The 16,891-nt window shown below is 44.3% G+C and overlaps 1 pseudogene; it reads left to right on the forward strand.

Annotated features, from left to right (window-relative positions):
• Positions 1–3,185: 3,185 nt before the first annotated feature.
• On the forward strand, positions 3,186–4,745 carry LOC119622147 (heterogeneous nuclear ribonucleoprotein A1-like; annotated as a pseudogene).
• The last annotated feature ends 12,146 nt before the right edge of the window (positions 4,746–16,891 follow it).

Below are 16,891 nucleotides of genomic sequence, written 5' to 3' on the forward strand. Positions count from 1 at the left end.
TCTGGTAGAGTCGGGATTTCGTCACGTTGGCCAGGCTGGTCTCAAACTCCTGGCCGCAAGTGATCCACCCACCTCAGTCTCCCAAAGTGCTGGGATTACAGGCGTGAGCTACCGTGCCAGGACAATACTAAGGTTGATTTATAAAGATAAGTCATAATTAACATGTACAGTGCTTACCATGTCCTTAGACTATTCTAAATGCTCTGCATGTGAGTGTATGTGTTACCAAAACACCAGGGGTTCGTTCGGTCTAGGTCCTGCTGCTCTCTGCACAGAAAGCCAATCACTGAAACCACGATTACTGCCAAGGAAGAAGGCTTTAATTGGGTGCTGCAGCAGAGGAATTGGGAGCTCAGTCTGAAATCCAACTCCCTGACTAACTGTAACTAGGGGTTTATGTAGCAGAAAAGAAATGTAACAATGTATAAGAAAATGAGAGGCTAGGCACAGTGGTTTATGCCTATAATCCCAGCACTTTGGGAGGCCGAGGCAGGCACATCACCTGTGGTCTGGAGTTCAAGACCAGACTGGCCAACATAGTGAAACCCTGTCTTTACTAAAAATACAAAAATTAGGCCGGGCGCGGTGGCTCAAGCCTGTAATCCCAGCACTTTGGGAGGCCGAGGCAGGCGAATCACAAGGTCAGGAGATCGAGACCATCCTGGCTAACACAGTGAAACCCCGTCTCTACTAAAAAAAATACAAAAAACTAGCCGGGCGTGGTGGCGGCGCCTGTAGTCCCAGCTACTCGGGAGGCTGAGGCAGGAGAATGGCGTGAACCCGGGGGGCGGAGCTTGCAGTGAGCCGATATCGCGCCACTGCACTCCAGCCTGGGGCACAGAGCAAGACTCCGTCTCAAAAAAAAAAAAAAAAAAAAAAAAAAAAAAAAAAAAAAAAAAAAAAAATTAGCCGGGTGTGGCGGCACCTGTAATCCCAGCTACTCGGGAGGCTGAGGCAGGAGAATCACTTGAACCCGGGAGGCGGAGGTTGCAGTGAGCTGAGATTGCACCACTGTACTCCAGCCTGAGCAACAAGAGTGAGACTCTGTCTGAAAAAAAAAAGAAAAGAGAACAAGAACAAGAACAAGAACTAGGGAGGAGCAAGGCAGCAATCATGATGAATGACAGGTCCCTGAATCTCACCGTCTGGATGTGGTGACCTGGTGAGTTTCAGTTCTTTGATAATTTTTTCGAGAGGTCTAAAGGTAGTTTTTTGAGGAAAGAACTCAGATAAAACAAATGTGGCCAGGAGCGGTGGCTCACGCCTGTAATCCCAGTACTTTGGGAGGCTGAGGCAGGCGGATCACCTGAGGTCAGGAGTTCGAGACCAGCCTGGCCAACATGGCAAAACCCTGTCCCCACTAAAAAAAAATACAAAAAAAAAATTAGCCAGGCGTGGTGACGCACACCTGTAGTCCCAGCTATTTGGGAGGCTGAGGCAGGAGAATCACTTGAACCTGAGAGCCAGAGGTTGCAACCAGCCAAGGTGGCACCACTGTACTCCAGCCTGGGCGACAGAGTGAGACTCCATCTAAAAAAAGTTAAATAAATAAATAAATAAGTAAAATAAAACAAGTGTAAGTTTCAAATTTAAGACCAGAAGGTCAGTTTCTTTTTCTGTTGTTGTTCCAATTTCAGTATATGTGCTAAGCCAGCACAAGAAGGGTCAATTTCTATGTTTATCCCAAAAAACTTCTATGGGACTATGGGGTTGGTTTCATATATACATACATAAATACATGTATGTGCATATGAATGTGTATATTCCTCACAGTTATATAAATAAATAAAGTCTTCACCACCACAAACCCATTAAGATGAGGACACTGAGACCAAGCAAGGTTAAATAGTCTCTCCAAGCTAAACTCAAGGAAGTTTGGCATCAGAGTCCATGTTTTTAATAATTATGCTACATGAATATCAAGAGCTTGATATTCTTATGAATATCAAGAGAACATTAAGCCAACAAATCCTGTCTCCTTATCCGTGTTTTTTGTTTTTTGTTTTTTTGAGACAGAGTCTCACTCTGTCACCCGGGCTGGAGTGCAGTGGCACAATCTCAGCTCATTGCAAGCTCCGCCTCCCAGATTTATGCCATTCTCCTGCCTCAGTCTCCCAAGTAGCTGGGACTACAAGCGCTCGCCACCATGCCTGGCTAATTTTTTTGTATTTTTAGTAGAGATGGGGTTTCACTGTGTTAGCCAGGATGGTCTCGATCTCCTGACCTCCTGATCCACCCATCTCGGCCTCCCAAAGTGCTGGGATTACAGGCGTGAGCCACCACGCCTGGCCCCTTATCCGTGTTTTGATACTACACTGTATAAAACACCAAGTGCTTCCTTTGGACATAAGGTACATCTAAAGTTTATTATAAACTTCTTCTACAAGTAAAGGGGTGACTAATTTGTTTTGGAACCCTCTTTGATCTATGACAAAACTCTCTAGATTTAATGACTGATTTTAAGATTCCAAACAATTTGTCAATCTAAACTACATTACTTGTTGGATGCAGTGGTTTCACGCCTATAATCCCAGCACTTCGGGAGGCTGAGGCAGGTGAATCACCTGAGGTCAGGAGTTCGAGACCAGGCTGGTCAATATGGTGAAACATCGTCTCTACTAAAAATACAAAAATTAGCTGGGTGTGGTGGCACATGCCTGTAGTGCCAGCTACTCGGGAGGCTGAGGCAGGAGAATCGCTTGAACCCAGGAGGCAGAGGTTGCAGTGAGTTGAGATGGCGCCACTGCACTCCAGCCTGGACAACAGAGTGAGACTCCATCTCAAAAAAATTTAAAAATAGCTTTCTGCAGCCAGGCATGGTGGCTCACATCTGTAATCCCAGCACTTTGGGAGGCCAAGGCGGGCGGATCACGAGGTCAGGAGATTGAGACCATCCTGGCTAACACAGTGAAACCCCATCTCTACTAAAAAAAAATACATATATATATACACAAAAAAAATTAGCTGGATGTTGTGTTGGGCGCCTGTAGTACCAGCTACTCAGGAGGCTCAGGCAGGAGAATGGCGTGAACCCGGGAGGCGGAGCTTGCAGTGGGCCAAGATCGCGCCACTGCTCTCCAGCCTGGGCAACAGAGCAAGACTCTGTCTCAAAAAAAAAAAAATAGCTTTCTGCCTGTGGACACTGCCGAGGAAGCATCGTTAAAGTCTCTCTTCTGCTTACCATCATGTGTAAGTCAGAGTCTCCTAAAGAGCCCGAACAACTGAGGAAGCTCTTCATTAGGGGTTGAGCTTTGAAACAACTGATGAGAGCCTGAGGAGCCATTTTGAGCAATGGGAATGCTCACGGACTGTGTGGTCATGAGACATCCAAACACCAAGTGCTCCAGGGGCTGTGGGTTTGTCACATATGCCACTGTGGAGGAGGTGAATGCAGCCATGAATGAAAGGCCACACAAGGTGGATGGAAGAGTTGTGGAAACAAAGAGAGCTGTCTCAAGAGAAGATTCTCAAAGACCAGGTGCCCCCTTAACTGTGAAAAAGATATTTGTTGGTGGCACTAAAGACATTGAAGAACATCACCTAAGAGATTCTTTTTTTTTTTCAGATGGAGTCTTGCTCTGTTGCCAGGCTGGAGTGCAATGCTGCGATCTTGGCTCACTGCAACCTCCGCCTTCTGGGTTCAAGCGATTCTCCTGCCTCAGCATCCCAAGTAGCTGGGACTACAGGCACATACCACCACACCCAGCTAATTTTTGTATCTTTATTAGAGACAGGGTTTCACCATGTTGGCCAGGATGGTCTCGATCTCTTGACCTCATGATCCACCCGCCTCAGCCTCCCAAAGTGCTGAGATTACAGGCATGAGCCACTACGTCCGGCCAAGAGATTATTTTGAACAGTATGAAAAAATTAAAGTGATTGAAATCATGACTGACTGAGGCAGTGGCCAGAAAAGGGGCTTTGCCCCTGTAACCTTTGATAACCATGACTCCGTGGATAAAACTGTCATTCAGAAATACCATGCTATGAATGGCCACAACTGTGAAGTTAGGAAAGCCCTGTCAAAGCAAGAGATGGCTGGTGCTTCATCCAGTCAAAGAGGTCAAAGTTGTTCTGAAAACTTTGGTGGTGGTTGTGAAAGTGGTTTCAGAGGGAATGACAACTTTGGTCATGGAGGAAACTTCAGTGACCATGGTGGCTTTGGTGGCAGCTCTGGTGGTGGTGGATATGGTGGCAGTGGGAATGGCTATAATGGATTGGTAATGATGGAAGCAATTTTGGAGGTGTTGGAAGCTACAATTATTTTGGCAATTAAAACAATCAGTCTTCAAATTTGGGACCGATGAAGGGAGGAAACTTTGGAGGCAGAAGCTCTGGCCCCAATGGTGGTACAGGCCAATACTTTGCCAAACCATGAAACTAAGGTGGCTATGGAGGTTCCAGTAGCAGAAGTAGCTATGGCAGTGGCAGAAGATTTTAATTAGGAAACAAAGCTTAGTAGGAGAAGAGAGCCAGAGAAGGGACAGGGAAGCTACAGGTTATAACAGATTTGTGAACTCAGCCAAGCACAGTGGTGGCAGGGCATAACTGCTACAAAGAAGACATGTTTTAGAAAAATACTCATGTGTATGGGCAAAAAATTCGAGGACTGTATTTGTGACTAATTGTATAACAGGTTATTAGTTTCTCTTCTGTGGAAAGTGTAAAGCATTCCAACAAAGGGTTCTAATGTAGTTTTTTTTTTTTTTTTGCACCCATGCTGTTCATTGCTAAATGTAATAGTCTGATCGTAATGCTAAATGTCTTTTTTTTTTTTTTTTTTTTTTTTTTTTGAGATAGAATCTTGCTCTGTCACCCAGGCTGGAGTGCAGTGGCACAATCTCGGCTCACTGCAACCTCCGCCTCCTGGGTTCAAGAGATTCTTCTGCCTCAGCCTACTCAGTAGCTGGGACTACAGGGGCACACCACCATGCCCAGCCAATTTTTGTATTTTTAGTAGAGACGGGGTTTCACTGTACTGGCCAGGCTGGTCTCGAACTCCTAACCTGGTGATCCACCTGCCTCGGCCTCCCAAAGTGCTGGGATTACAGGTGTGAGCCACCACACCCAGCCATAAATGTCTTTTTTAAAAAATAATAATGACAATTTTTAAAAAATAAAGTACATTACTTTAGGATCAAATGTGGATATATTCAAAACAATGTACTGAAAATGGGTCTTTATTTTCCAGTGTCAGGCCTCTGAGTCCAAGCTAAGTCATCATATCCCCAGTGACCTGCACATATACATCCAGAGGGCCTGAAGCAACTGAAGATCCACAGAAGTGAAAATAGCTTAACTGATCTACAGAAGTGAAAATAGCTTAACATGTTGAACCCCATCTCTACTAAAAAAAAAAAAAAAAAAAAAAAAAATTAGCCAGGTACAGTGGCAGGCACCTGTAATCCCAGTTACACAGGAGGCTGAGGCAGAAGAATTGTTTGAACCAGGGAGGTGGAGGTTGCAGTGAGCCGAGGTCGTGCCACTGCACTTCAGCCTGGGTGACAGAGCAAGACTCTGTCTCAAAAAAAAAAAAAAGGCCAAAACACCAGTGGGCTATTTGTTAACTTCACAGTGGCTCTCCTTTGTCATTCTCCTGTTGCCTATTATTATTGAATCCAAAGTCTAGGTCCTCTTTTTACCTGCTTCTTAGCTAATCATTATATTCCTACACAAATTATTGTTAAGATAAAATTTTCATAAGTTAAAAACTTGTCCCTTACGCAAATATAAACAGAAAATAAGTCAGGCCAGGTGCAATGACTCACATCTGTAATCCCAGCACTTTGGGAGCCCAAGGCCAAAGGATCTGTTGAGTCCAGGAGTTTGAGACCACCCTGGCCAACATGGTTAAACTCCCGTCTCTACTAAAAATACAAAAATTAGCTGGGCGTGGTGGTGCACGCCTGTAATCCCAGCTACTTGGGAAGCTGAAGCAGGAGGATCACTTGAACTGGGGAGGGGGAGGTTGCAGTGAGCTACGGTCGCACCGCTACACTTCAGCCTGGGTGACAGAGCGAGACTCCGTCTCAAAAAAAAAAAGAAAATCAAATTACGATGCACACGCCTACATAATCAGATAATTCCCAGAGGGTCTAAACAACATCCTGCATTCCATGGAAAAGACTCAGTCATCTCTTCTGCTCATTTCCAAATTTTGAATATTATTTTCTTTCTTTTTTTTTTTTTTTTTTTTTTTTTGAGATGGAGTCTCTCTGTCGCCCAGGCTGGAGTGCAGTGGCCGGATCTCAGCTCACTGCAAGCTCCGCCTCCCGGGTTCACGCCATTCTCCTGCCTCAGCCTCCCAAGTAGCTGGGACTACAGGCGCCCGCCACCTCGCCCGGCTAGTTTTTTGTATTTTTTAGTAGAGATGGGGTTTCACCATGTTAGCCAGGATGGTCTCGATCTCCTGACCTCGTGATCCGCCCGTCTTGGCCTCCCAAAGTGCTGGGATTACAGGCTTGAGCCACCGCGCCCGGCCAAATATTATTTTCTTAATATTATTTTAAACTTTCATTATTATTATTATTATTATTATTTTGAGACAGGATCTCACTCTGTTGCCCAGGCTGGAGTGCAGTGGCATGATCATGGCTCACTACAGACTCAACCTCCAGGGCTCAAATGATCCTCCCACCTCAGCCTCCAAAGTAGCTGGCACCACAGGCGTGCACCACCATGCCTGGCTAATTTTTGATTTTTGTAGCTCAGGGTCTCCCTGTGTTGCCCCGGCTGGTCTCAAACTCCTAGGCTCACGTGATCCTCCTGCCTTGGCCTCCCAAAGTTCTAGGATTACAGGCGGGAGCCACAGCATGTGGCCAATTTTCTTAATATTCTTCACCCAGATAGGAAAATTTTACTTTCTCTTTTTCTTTGTACCAGTCTCTCTTTCCTCAGAATGTTTTTTCCTCTCTTCCTGCCCAGGTGTGTCCCTTACTTTCATTACATCTGGCCCCAGCTTGCTTCCTTTTAACACAAATTTCTGTTTCCTTCCTCTTTCATCCTTACATGAAACAGCTGATGGCTCAGGTATGCATTCCTGAAACATTTGAGGAGTAACTCGGAGTGTTAATTTTTCTTTTCTTTTCTTTTTTTCTTTGAGATGGAGTCTCGCTCTGTTGCCCAGGCTGGAGTGCAGTGGCATGATCTCTGCTTACTGCAACCTCCGCCTCCCAGATCGAAGTGATTCTCCTGCCTCAGCCTCCCAAGCAGCTGGGATTACAGGCACCTGGCACTCTGCCCAGCTAATTTTTGTGTTTTTGGTAGACGGTTACATCATGTTGGCCAGCCTGGTCTTGAACTCCTGACCTCGTGAATCCACCTGTCTTGGCCTCCCAAAGTGCTGGGATTACAGGCGTGAGCCACTGCGCCCAGCCTGGAGTGTTAATTTTTCATTTAGCGGATAATAAAATGGTATTATTTTTATTAAAAATGGCCTTCATTAGTTTGGCTTTTTTCCCCCCAGTTCTCATTTGGTTTAAATGGTTTGGCATACTTGTGTTATACTCCTAGTTTTGTTCTAACTTCCATGAGGGGAGAAAATAACATTTTTTTTTTGAGATGGAGTTTTCGTTTTTGTCGCCCAGGCTGGAGTGCAGTGATGCATATGTTGTTTCACATGTTCGTGTGAAGAGACCACCAAACAGGCTTTGTGTGAGCAACATGGCTGTTTATTTCACCTGGGTGCAGGCGGGCTGAGTCCAAAAAGAGAGTCAGCATGGGGGGTGGGATTATCATTAGTTCTTATAGGTTTTGGGATAGGCGGTGGAGTTAAGAGCAATGTTTTGGGGGCAGGGGGTGGATCTCACAAAGTACATTCTCAAGGGTGGGGAGAATTACAAAGAAGCTTCTTAACGGTAGGGGAGATTACAAAGTACATTGATCAGTTAGGGTGGGGTAGAAACAAATCACAATAGTGGAATGTCATCCCAAAGTGCTGGGATTACAGGTATAAGCCACCGCACTGCGCCACAAATAGCCCTTTGTATCCATGGGTTTCACATCTGTGGTTTCTGCATCTGTAGATTCAGCCAACCAAGGACTGAAAATATTTAGGGGCAGGCCTGGCATGGTGACTCACTTTGGGAGGCTGAGGTGAGCGGATCACTTGAGGTCAGGAGTTTGAGACCAGCCTGGCCAATATAGTGAAACCCAGTCTCTACTAAATATACAAAAATTAGCTGGGCATGGTGGCACACACCTGTAATCGCAGCTACTCGGGAGGCTGAGGCAGGAGAATCACTTGAACCCGGGAGGCAGAGGTTGTAGAGAGCCAAGATTGTGCCACTGCACTCCAGCCTATGTGACAGAGTGAGAATCCACCTCAAAAAAAAAAAAAAAAAAAAAAAAAAAAAAAATTTGGGTGGCGAAAAAAAGGATGGTTGTGTCTGAACTAAACATGTATAGACTTTTTTCCCTTATTATTCCCTAAGTAATAATAATATAATTACTATTTATATAGCAATTGCATTGTATTAAATATTTTAAGAAATCTAAGATGATTTAAAGCATATAGATGTGCATAGATTATATGCAAATACTGCATCATTGTATATAAGGGACCTGAGCATCCATGGATTTTGGTGTCCACATGGAGTCCTGGAACCAATTCCCTAGAGATACTGAGGGATGACTGTATCCACTCTCTTCTCGGATGAGGAAATGGTGACTGAACATTTATTATTCTCTAAGTTTGTACTTGTGCCTATGTGGGTGACTATGTAGGTGTCCCCATTTTCACAGCAATATCTGAAGCTGTAAGCTTAGGAAAGAAAGATTCTTTCCTAAACAATGACCTATAGTGTAGAATGCTACAAAACTGTCAAGCAGGACGAGGTTTGAAAAGTGTCCATTCATTGGTTTATTCCATAAATATTTATTGGCCACTTAGTATATGCCAAGAACTATATTAGGCATTAGATACAGTAATAAACAAAGCCAGGCCAGGTGCAGTGGCTCATGCCTGTAATCCTAGCACTTTGGGAGACTGAGGCGGGCAGATCACCTGACATTAGGAGTTGAGACCAGTCTGACCAATATAGCAAAACCCCGTCCCTACTAAAAATACAAAACTTAGCCAGGAGTGGTGGCGCATGCCCGTAATTCCAGCTACTTGGGAAGCTGAGACAGGAAAATCACTTGAACCCAGGAGGCAGAGGTTGCAGTGAGCCAAAATCATGCCACTGCACTCCAGCCTGGGTGACAAAGTGAGACTCCGTTTCAAAAATATAAAAATAAAAATAAAGCTGGGCTCGGTGGCTCATGCCTGTAATCCCAGCACTTTGGGAGGGCGAGGCAGGAGGATCACCTGAGGTCAGGAGTTCAAGACCAGCCTGGCCAACATGGTGGAACCACGTCTCTACAAAAATACAAAAATTTGCAGGACATGATGGTAGGTGCCTGTAATCCCAGCCACTAGGGAGGCTGAGGCAGGAGAATTGCTTGAAACTGGGAGGTGGAGGTTGCAGTGAGCTGAGCTCACACCACTGCACTCCAGCCTGGGCGACAGAGCAAGACTCTGTCTCAAAAAAATACAATACAATACAATATAAAATAAAATAAAATAAAATAGTTTAAAAAGTAAAATAAAATAGGCCAGGCACAGTGGCTCACGCCTGTAATCCCAGCACTCTGGGAGGCCGAGGAGGGCAGATCACTTGAGGCCAGAAGTTTGAGACCAGCCTGGCCAACATGGAGAAACCTCGTCTTTACAAAAAATACAAAAATTAGCTGGGCTTGGTGGCACACACCTGTAATCCCAGCTACTTGGGAGGCTGAGGCAGGAGAATCACTTGAACCAAGGAGGTGGAGATTGCAGTGAGCTGAGATCACGCCACTGCACTCCAGCCGAGGCTACAGAGTGAGACATCATAATACAATACAATACAATACAATACAATACAATACAATACAATACAATACAATACAACACAACACAACACAACACAACAAAATAAAATAAACAAAATCAGAATTGTTCCTGCTGACATTCAGTATAGTGAAAGAGACATACATTTAATGACTCATTTAAGAAATAAGCTGAATATGGTGGCTCACACTTGTAATCCTAACATTTTGGGAGGCCAAGATGAGTGGATAGCTTGAGGCCAGGAGTTCAAGAGCAGCCTGGGCAACAAAGCAAGACCCCGTCTCTATAAAAAATAAATTAGTGGGCCAGGCACAGTGGCTCACGCCTGTAATCCCAGCACTCTGGGAGGCCGAGGCTGGTGGATCACTTGAGGTCAGGAGTTCTAGACCAGCCTGGCCAACATGGTGAAACCCCATCTGTACTAAAAATACAAAAAATTAGCCAGGCATGGTGGCAGGGGCCTGTAATCCCAGCTACTCAGGAGGCTGAGGCAGGAGAATCACTTGAACCCAGGAGGCGGATGTTGCAGTGAGCCGAGATTGCAGCATTGCACTCCAACCTGGGCAACAAGAGCAAAACTCCGTCTCAAAAAAAAAAAAAAAATAGTAAACCAAAAATAAAAATAAATTAGTGGATGCAGTAGTGTGCACCTGTAGTCTCAGCTACTCAGGAGGCTGAGGCTAGAGGATCACTTGAGCCTGGGAGATTGAGGCTGCAGTGACAGTGCCACTGCATTGCAGCCTGGGGAAAAGAGTGAGACCCTGTCTCAAAAAAAAGACAAAAAAAAAAAAAAGAAGTATTAACATTTTAAGAGTCCAGTGGCAGTCGAGATGGAGTAGTCCACTATAGCTTATTTCTATTGCTGGTTGTAACTAAACACTCTGGAATAAATACAAAAAGCAACTACCTGTGCACTCTGAAAAGTAAACAAATGCAGAATCAAACTTGGAGAAAGGGGCCCACATGGGAGTGAGTTTCTGTGTGTGTGTGTATGTGTGTGTGTGATCTGAGGATACGCACGCAGTGAGCTGTGGCAGTGCAGTGTGGACAGCTAAAACTCCCAGAGAAGCCCTGTCTGTGTAGATCAAGGAACTCAGAAAGTGAGTCCCTAGGTCTCAGAGCTGGAAGGGAGAAATGTCCATTTATTCCCTCTCTCTCTTGCTGTGGCAGTGGCATGGGCAACTAACCCTCCTTGAGAAGCCCCATCATTCCGGCTCTAGGGCAGGCAGGAAGTTGAGAAGAATCCCAGAGAGGAGACCTAGAGAAGGGTTCTCCTGCTTCCGTGCACAAATAAGCATCTGTCCAGGGCTCATTCCTGAGGTGCATATACACAGAATACCCCAAAGCAGCACAGCAAAAGCCTCAAAAACTGAACAACAACACAAGGCACAAGTCCAAGTCTAACCCCCAAAGGGCACAGACAGATGTAGGATGATCTAAAGCAGCACAGGACAGGCTTTGAAAACTGTCTTGGCATTGGAATCCACAGGGAGAAAAAAAGGCAAGACAGACCTTGAAGTCTCAATCCAACCAGGATGACTGAATGCTGAAAACAACTAAAATCAGCATTCTCTGGAAGACTTTAATAGGACCTAGAGAGTCACAATGGAATATTCAAACTGTTCAGCATACAAACTGGTATTATTCAACATACAAAGAGTCGTGAAAAAGTGACCATTCTCAAGCGAAAAAGATAATCAACAGATACCAATGCCAAGATGATTGAATTATCAAAGACTTTAAGACAGCTATTATCATCTCATCATGCTCTATAAGATAAAAGTGAACATGCTTGAAGTAAATGTTGAGATAGAAGTTCTCAACAGAAGAAAAAACTGAAAAGGAACCAAACAGAAAGTTTACGACTGAAAAATATATCTGAAATAAAAAATTTCACTAGATGATATCAATAATAGGATAAAGATTACCAATAGAGGAAAGAGTTAGTGAAGATGGATCAAGAGAAATTGTCCAGGCCAGGCATGGCGGCTCACGCCTGTAATCCCAGCACTTTGGGAGGCCAAGGTGGGTGGATCTCCTGAGGTCAGGAGTTCGAGACCAGCCTGGTCAACATGTTGAAACCCGGTCTCTACTAAAAATACAAAAATTAGCCAGGCATGGTGGTAGGCTCCTGTAATCTCAGCTACTGGGGAGGCTGAGGCAGGAGAATCACTTGAAACTGGGAGGTGGAAATTGCAGTGAGCCGAGATCATACCAATGTACTCTGGCCTGTGCGACAGAGCGAGACTCCATCTCAAAAAAAAAGAAACAAACAGGCCGGGCGCGGTGGCTCACGCCTGTAATCCTAGCACTTTGGGAGGCCAAGGCGGGTAGATCACCTGAGGTCAGGAGTTTGAGACCAGCCTGGCCAACATGGAGAAACCCCGTTTCCACTAAAAATACAAAAGAATTTGCCAGGCATGGTGGCAGGCGCCTGTAATCCCAGCTACTCGGGAGGCTGAGCCAGAAGAATTGCTAGAACCCTGGGGGTGAGGGTTGCAGTGAGCTGAGATGGCACCACTGCACTCCAGCCTGGGCGACAAAGTAAGACTCCATCTCAAAAAAAAAAAAAAAAAAAAAAAAAAAGGAAACAAACAAATGAGCAAAACTTACAGCTGACATCCTGACATCCTTAATGGTAAAAGGTTGAATGTATTCCCCTTAAAATCAGGAGCATAGCACGGATGTCTACTGTCACCATTTCTATTTAATTTATTAATAACATCACATTGGCAGTTACAGTTAACACAATAAAGCAAGAAATAAAAGGCACAGGCATCAGAAAGGAAGAAGCTGTTTCTATTTGTAGACAACACAGTCTACAAAGAATCTACAAAAAAAGGCTCTGAAAATGCATAAATGAGAAATAGGCAATGTTATTCAAAGTCACAGCTTTTACTTCAAATTTTCTATCTCCAGATCCTTACATCAAATTGCCAACTGGATATCTTCACCTGTATGTTTCCCAGGAACTCCGAAGACTCAGTATTTCCAAGCCAAATTTATTGATATCTGTCCAAACTTGGTCTTTCAGAAAAATTCCCTATTCATCTGGTAATGCCACCAATTTACTAATTCTAATATAACTTCCCAATATTGATTTATCCATCTATCCATGCTAAAAAATGAAGATTTGTCTTAGACTATTCCTCTTACCTGCCCCATATACTTGGTTAGTTACGCTATCAGTTAATCCTGTTATGAAACCAACTGCCCCAAACCTAGAGGCTTAAAAGAAAATAATCTATAGGCCAGGGATGGTGGCTTATGCCCGTAATCCCAGCACTTTGGGAGGCTGAGGCGGGCAGATCGCAAGGTCAGGAGTTCAAGAAAAGCTTGGCCAATATAGTGAAACCCCGTCTCTACTAAAAATACAAAAATTAGCTGGGCATGGTGGCAGGTGCCTGTAGTTCCAACTACTCGGGAGGCTGAGGCAGCAGAATAGCTTGAACCCAGGAGACAGAGGTTGCAGTGAGCTGAGATCAGGCCACTGCCTTCCAGCCTGGGTGACAGAGCGAGACTCCATCTCAAAAAAAAAGAAAGGAAGAAAAAAAAAAAAAAGAAGAGAATCTATATTTCCTATAATTCTATGTGTAGACTGGCTCATTCTAGGATGGCCTCACACATATGTTTGGGGCTTCAACTGAGAATGTTGAGACAACTGGGAAGGCTGGGAGCACTAGGGACACTCTCAAAGTGGTCTTATCTTCTAGGAGGCTAGCCTTGATTTAATCAAATTGTGGCAAACGGTTGCCAGCAGTAAAAGTGTGAATCCCAATGTGGAAGAATTTTTCAAGTCTCTACTAACATTACAATTGCTATTGTCCCAAGGGTCAAAGCAAATCACTTAAATCAGTCTGGGAGGAGGCTACCCAAGGTTCTGGACATGGGTAGGTGTGAAAAATTGGTGTGGGTAGTGGAGGGGGCGACGGAGCTTAACTGCAACAATCTAGGACACTTAACCCTACTGATTCTATTTCATAACCTCTCCAATCTCATTCTTCCTCTTGAATCCCACTTCACTGACAAGTTAAAGACCTCATCTTGTACCTGAACTACTTACAATAGTCTCCTACTATTAGCATATGAATTTTCTGAAAAACACAAATCCAGTCACACAATTCTGTTGCTTAAAACTCAGTAGCTTCCCTTTGGCCATTAGAACAAACTACTAAGTGAGGCCCACAAGGTCATTTTCTAGCTCCTACTTACCTGACTTACCTCTTACTACTCTATGCACCCTACTCTTCCAAATATGAGAAACAGTCGTTAAAGGACCATGGTATTTCAATACCACCATTTTCCATATAATGTTTCTATCTACAATGCCCTACTACTGCTTGTGTCCTGGTAGATATCAACTTATTCTTAAGATTTCATCCAGGAGGCTGAGGCACTAGAATCACTTAAACCCAGGAGGCAGAGGCTGCAGTGAGCCAAGATTGCGCCACTGTACTCCAGCCTGGGCAACAAAGCAAAACTCTGTCTCGAAAAAAAAAAAAGATCTCGTCTTAAATATAACAAATTTAATAAAAGATTTCTTGCCTGACAAAGTTAAATGCTTCTACCTTTTGCTTCCATTGCATCTCACAGAAACTTCAATTATAGTGTTTTCTCCAAAATACTGTAATTATTTGTTTTCAGGTCTAACCATTTCCATCACCATGAGATGGAAACTGTTTTTTTTTTTTTTTTGAGATGGAGTCTTGCTCTGTCGCCCAGGATGGAGTGCAGTGGCACAATATTGGCTCACTGCAACCTCCGCCTCTGGGGTTCAAGTAATTCTCCTGCCTCAGCCTCCTGAGTAGCTGGATTACAGGCGCACACCACCAAGCCTGGCTAATTTTTGTATTTTTAGTAGAGATGAGGTTCCGCCATGTTGGCCAGGCTGGTCTTGAACTCCTGACCTCAGGTGATCCGCCTGCCTCACCCTCCCAAAGTGCTGGGATTACAGGCATGAGCCACTGCACTTGGCCCTAATTTTTATATTTTTAGCAGAAATGGAGTTTCACCATATTGGCCAGCCTGGTCTTGAACTGCTGACCTCAAGTGATCTACCTGCTCTGGCCTCCCAAAGTGCTGAGATTACAGGTGTGAGCCATCGTGCCTGGCCTGTGACTCTTTATTATGTCTCTCTCTGCAATATCTAGTATTATTCTTAACACTCAGTAAGTAATTGGCGAATGCTTTTTGAATTGGTTAATTAAAATTAAAATGTCTATTTCCAACAGTCCAGATGCCAGTGGAAAGAAAGTGGGAAGGGATATCATTAGGAGATATACCTAATGTAATGACGAGTTAATGGGTACAGCACACCAACATGGTACATGTGTACATATGTAACAAAACTGCACGTTGTGCACATGTACCCTAAAACTTAAATTAAAAAAAGAAAAGAAAATTTATCAGATAACGCCTGTCACCAGGTCAAATTTTATCAATTCAGTACTTTCTTTCTTCAAATATGTCACGTTTCAGTCAAGTTACTTAGGTGAAATGCAGCTCCAAGTGCACTAATAAACTTTTAATATACCTTCAGTGTTAGGAGTATGTTAACAGGAGAAATTTTTTTTTTTTTTTTTTGAGACAGGGTCTCACTCTATTCCCCAGACTGGAGCAATAACGGCTCATTGCAGCCTTGACCTCCCTGGCTCAAAGGATCCTCCCACCTCAGCCTCCTGAGTAGCTGGGACTACAGGCCCTTGTCACCATGCCCAGCTAATTTTAACATTTTTTTTTTCTAGCGACAGGGTCTCTCTATGTCGCCCAGGCTGCTCTCCACCTCCTGGGCTCAAGTGATCTTCTCACCTCAGCCTCCCAAAGTGCTAGGATTGTAGGAATGAACCACAGTGTCTCGCCAAGATGAGAATTTAAACACTACATTTGGTATTCTAAATTTACAAATGTACCAAACGTACCAAAATTATCAGTGTACTAATACATACTGGTGCTCCATTGTGGCTGTGGCTGAATTATATGATATTCTTTTTTTTTTTCCTGTTTCCTAAATTTTCACACATTTTAAAGTTTAAAAATATCCACGACATAGTTGAAACGTTAGAATACTTACACAAATCTCCTCGGAAAATTCACTATAGTTTGGAGCCTGGCTCTCACCCTTACTGACCCAGAAATCTGTCAGAAAGATTTAAATTAGTAAGCACAGAGAGACTTAAGTATGCCTTCCACCACTGCCGCCCATCCCCATCCCCAACAAAAAAAGAAAGCCAATTTTTTTCTTTTTTTTGAGACGGGGTCGCCTCTGTCACCTAGGCTGGAGTGCACTGCAACCTCCGCCTCCCGGGTTCAAGGGATTCTCCTGCCTCAGCCTCCCGAGTAGCTGGGATTACAGGCGACCGCCACCAAGCCCGGCTGATTTTTGCATTTTTGCATTTTTAGTAGAGACAGGGTTTTGCCATGTTGGCCAGGCTGCTCTCAAACTCCTGGCCTCAAGGGATCCTCCCGCCTCGGCCTCCCAGAGCGCTGGGATTACAGGGGTGAGCCACCACGCCAGGCCTCAACTTCACTTTTCTTTTTTTTTCTTTTTTCTTTTTTTTTTTTTGAGACGGAATCTGGCTCTGTTGCCAGGGTGGATAATTCCGGCTCACTGCAACCTCCGCCTCCCGCGTTCAAGTGATTCTCCTGCCTTAGCCTCCTGAGTAGCTGAAATTACAGGCCCTGGCCACCACGCCCGGCTAATTTTTGTATTTTTAGTAGAGACAGGGTTTCACCATATTGGCCAGGATGGTCTCGATCTCTTGACTCTGTGATCCACCTGCCTTGGCCTCCCAAAGTGCTGGGATTACAGGTGTGAGCCACCACGCCCAGCCTAAACTTCGTTTTCTTAATGATCTTTTAATTTTAGAACAGTTTTAGATTAACAGAATTTATTTATTTATGTATTTTATTTTTTGAGACCGAGTCTCACTCTGTTGCCCAGGCTGGAGTGCAGTGGCATGATCTTGGCTCACTACAACCTCCACCTCCCGGGTTCAATGCCTCAGCCTCCCAAGTAGCGGGGAT

The sequence above is a fragment of the Chlorocebus sabaeus genome, chromosome 16 (assembly GCF_047675955.1).
Source record: "Chlorocebus sabaeus isolate Y175 chromosome 16, mChlSab1.0.hap1, whole genome shotgun sequence".
NCBI lineage: Eukaryota > Metazoa > Chordata > Mammalia > Primates > Cercopithecidae > Chlorocebus > Chlorocebus sabaeus.